The 4,427-nt window shown below is 38.6% G+C and overlaps 1 long non-coding RNA gene across 1 annotated transcript in view; it reads right to left on the minus strand.

The window, feature by feature from the left end:
• Positions 1-2,795: 2,795 nt before the first annotated feature.
• Positions 2,796-4,427, minus strand: part of LOC112145753 — a 23,059-nt gene continuing 21,427 nt past the window's right edge. The window contains exon 4 of the long non-coding RNA XR_002919132.2: positions 2,796-3,016. This is a non-coding gene — a long non-coding RNA (uncharacterized LOC112145753). The remainder of the gene's footprint in view (positions 3,017-4,427) is intronic.

A 4,427-nucleotide genomic window follows, 5' to 3' on the forward strand; every position in this document is an offset into this window, starting at 1 on the left:
TCAGGTAGCAGCTGGGCAGGCTCACCTGTCATATTAATAAAACTAGACAATCCCCTCCATCAGCAGCGCAGCGGCGGCAGCAGAAAAGAGACAAAGAACAGAGAGGTGGAGAGCCATGACGTCCAAAACCAGCCAGATGAGAGAAGCTGAGGCTGCTTCTATCAAATGTGACGGAGACATCAGACTAAACCCCTCCATGTACGCTCCAGCATGTTTCTATTACATGACTCAATAAGCAATACAGCATGAACATCTCAGCAAAAACTGTTGACAAAAGTAGTATTAAAAACTATGATTTTTAAAAATCTTTTAGTGAGTTTTTTACACATTTGTTTGAAAATTAAGAAGTTTTAACACCCAACTTATTCTTTTTTTAATCTTATATTATTAAAACATCTAAGCTAATTAAAATGTATCTGTACATTAAAAAGATTAACTTAAAAAATGTAAAGAAAATTAAAAAAAAAGTTTGTTTAAAACTAAAAAAGTCTTAAATTCAAATTAAATTCAAATATTGTACTCTTTTAAGTAACAGTACTTGAACATTTAGCAAGTACACTGGAATAGGCTTGATGTGATTATGTAATTACACTGGAGAAACACTGGATGAAGTTATAATTAACTAAGATAAATGAATTACTCCAATTACTCCAACGCTTTATATATTTTATGAACATTTCATTTTAGCCTCTACTGTTTCTTTAAGGCCCTTCTTGTGAAAGCCCCAGTCTGCGGTGATCACACAGATAATTGGTCAAATATGGGTGTGTGAGGCAGCTGCAGTTTTCGTTTTAGGTGTGCCAAACTAACCAGCAGGCAGGTATTATGCAAATGCGGTACAAGATAAGCGGTGGGAAGAAAGAGAGCGTATTTTGGACACTTCAGGAGCATTGTTTTCTCTATTCCCGTTCATCTGGACTTTGGAATTAAAAAGCAAAATTGGGGGAAAACGTAGATTTTTTTTTTTGTATAACTTAAACAAAAGTTAAAATAACATTTCCAACAGTTCTGAGTCATCTTTATCCAAGCTAATACATTTTTAAACAATTTTAGCCATCAAGAAGAATAGCCATTGAGAAAACTTTAAAATATATTTAAGAAGTACTTTTAAACATATTTTACAGTGACGCATGAAGTACCTTCAAAACACAAATGATTTAAAATTTTTTATTTATCTTTCTATCAATAAATTAACATTTATTTAAAAACCTGTAAATAGTTCTATATGCAAATCTAAGGTGAAAGCTTTGGGGTTTTTTTTTGCTTCCTTTTTTTGGAGGGGAGGATTATCACCAAGCACTGCCGCGGACCACAGAGCAGTGACAATATTGATGAGATAAAACCCCTTTTGGCAACTTTATGATTGTGCGTTTCTGTGTGTCTTCTTTGTTTCTGAGTCGGCCTTTATGAAAGGGTGTTGACGCAAGCGCGCATGTTGCTGCTTGCTGTTCCCCTTGGCATTAGAAAAGGCCCTGGACAGAGGGAAGAGAGAGGGGCCAGGCAGCCGCAGAGGTAGCTGAAAAAATGGGTGGTGGAAAATGGCAAGCCTTAGAGAAGGAGGTCTTCCTGAAAAAAGCACCACATCTAACAGAAGAGGTTGTGCCGCAGAGAGCTCGGTCCTCCTCCCCTTCCTATTCCATTAACTCCTGGAGCACCTGACTGCCAAGGAAGAGCTGATTCAGTGACAGCTGCTCCATGGGTGGGATCCCGCGTGTTTGCTTTTACCTGCAAAGAACTCATCCTAAAGCCAGTGAAAGCTCCAATGTGTCATAACTGACAGCAAAATGAAAACACTCTCACAGACTCGCAAGATCATCTGGCAGCCGGGTGAGATTGAAGCTCATTAATCTTGACTTTCATTGTGATCACAGGAAAATCCGAGGACTGATTTTTCTCCTCACATTCACATAAATCAAATGAGGGGAACATCCACGGTGAATTGTGGCTGAACTATTTGCATCCCAGCAGCTTCAAAGTCGAGCACGGCTGATTTGGTGGATTACCTACGCGGGTGACTCCAACAAAACGTGTCCATGGGAAGAAGCAGGAAATGCTCCATAAAGAGGCTTTTGAGAAAGACTGACAGGTCCCGGTGACTGAGCACCAATTTATGGATGGAGGCACAATAAGAAAGTTCCCAGTGTTCATCGGAGGCCAGTGAATCCAAAATGAACTCTTTTTATGAGGCTAACTTTGCCTCCACGATGGCGCTCGCACAAAGCCGCCAACAAAGAGTGGCAGTAAAGGAGGAGTTGGGACAAGATAGCGGCACAAAGAAAGAATCAACTTTCACGTGGCTGAATGCGGGCAAGAGCCCTGCCCAGCTGTTTTTAAAGACAACGTATTGACAGGATGGCAAGCTATTTTTAACCATGTGCACTTCTTTCAGACGCACACACAAAACACCCCTTTCACCGCGCTTTGTTGGTAACCTGTGGTGACCTGCATTCAGGATGGTGTCGTGGACAAAAGACACGAAAAAACAGGGTGCAGGGACATCTACAGCTGGCTCCAAAGCCTGGAATTCTATCATTTAAGCAAAAAAAAAATGTAATGTTATTGAGATTAGTTATGCACAGATGCATGTAATTATTAAAAACTTTAGTTTCAAGTCTTTAATATCTCTGCAAACACATCCAAACAGACAAAGAAGGCAGAAACAACTGCAAAAACAAACTTTGCTCGGGGTCGTGATGAAAAATTCAAACAATATTAAACGGGGAGTGTCAACAGGAGACACACTCCTGTTGAGGGCCCTTCAAACAGACAGAGTAACTGCACACACATTACGCAGCCACAATTCAACCTCTTAGTGTAATGATGATGGCAGCTTTAACTGGGTCACAGCTTTTAAACCAACTCCCCTGCAGGAAAGAGTAGTTCAGGCATGCCAGCGAGCGTCACCTGAGATCTGAGTGCAACTCCTCCTTCCGACTTTGGTGACCACTTCACCGGGAGGCGCACCTCTGAAAGGCACGGATTAAGAAATCAGCGTTGCAGGATTTCGACTGTTCTCCTGCAAAACACAGAGCAATAATTCCTCATGACAGCAGAGATTTGGAAACAGACTTTGGGTTCCCACATCCATCAGTGATTCCTTATTTCGGAGTTTGGAAAGGAAAGACAAAATAACTCTCATAAATATGGAGTTTCCACTATATTTTAGAGGAAAAAGCAAATAAAATGCAGATAAAGCAACTTAATGCAAATTTCCAACAATAATTATAATCGATGAAACCAGTTTCTAAGATTTAAGTGATGCAAAAGAAGATTTTATCCAAAATTTTAAGGAAGTTCATTAACACTCTTTTGTTACTTTTAGCTATTTTAACATAAAAAGTGACATGCAAAAGGAAAAACTAACTATTTTTTGATGTTATTTGAGATATTACCCCCCAAATGTTTGAAAATTATGATGGTGTTTTTTGTAAAATCTCTGGCAAACCTTCAGTTGATGCTTATCAAAGTCATGCATTGTGGATTTTGTGGTGTGTTTAAGATCATTTCAGAGTTGTAGAAGCACTCCCTTTTTTTCATTTTTACCTTTTTTCTTTTTTTTGAATGACTGTTATGTTTGCCTCCAGAATTTACAGGCATATAATTGAATCCATTCTTTCGTCAAGCAGTAAAATGTTCCCTCAGGCAGTCGCTGCAGCATAAGTTCAGAGCACGATGCAGTCAGCAAGTTGAAATTTAACTTTATATGTCTGCAACATCCTTTGTAAAAGGCTGTGTTTACATGACATGTGTCAATTTTGTAGTAAATAAATACCTACGCAAATACCCTGTGTAAAGCTGTGTCCAAACATGTTTTTCCCCATGAATAAAGGAATTAATGATAAAGCAAACATCAAAATGAATAAATGTTTTAGAGAATGTGGCAGTTGTGTCACTTCCTTGTAAAATTGTGTTTTATCTTTGTTTATTCAAGTATCTCTACTCCCATTTGTCTCCTAATGAGTTTTACAAGAAATTGGACTAGGAAGAATAAGATAAAGTACAAAAAAAGCTGAGCTTTCTGGTTTTTCGTGTAACTACAAATGTTTAATTTTTGAACCGGAGGCAGTTTTTGAGTCTTCTAAGTAACGAAACTTACTTCTAATTTTACGTTTCCTTATTTTCGATCACGTGTTACTTTACCCTTACTTTTTCATGATTTGGATTAATTCTTCCCATTTTGCATTTCAGAACTTTTCAAACTTTAGTTAGTATGCAAAATTAATTTAGACAATTAGAGTCACCGGTGAACCTGAGGCACGTTGTTGGACAGTGAGATGAGACCGGAGATCCTGGAAAAGCCCATGTGTTTGTATGCATTGGAAGAACTCCACACGGAAAGCCACAACCTGGGATTTGAACCAACTCTCCAAAAAATTTGTCACCCCTGTGCAGCTCAGCTAGTTAAGAACCTTCTATTCATTTTAGCA

The sequence above is a fragment of the Oryzias melastigma genome, linkage group LG22 (genome assembly GCF_002922805.2).
Source record: "Oryzias melastigma strain HK-1 linkage group LG22, ASM292280v2, whole genome shotgun sequence".
NCBI lineage: Eukaryota > Metazoa > Chordata > Actinopteri > Beloniformes > Adrianichthyidae > Oryzias > Oryzias melastigma.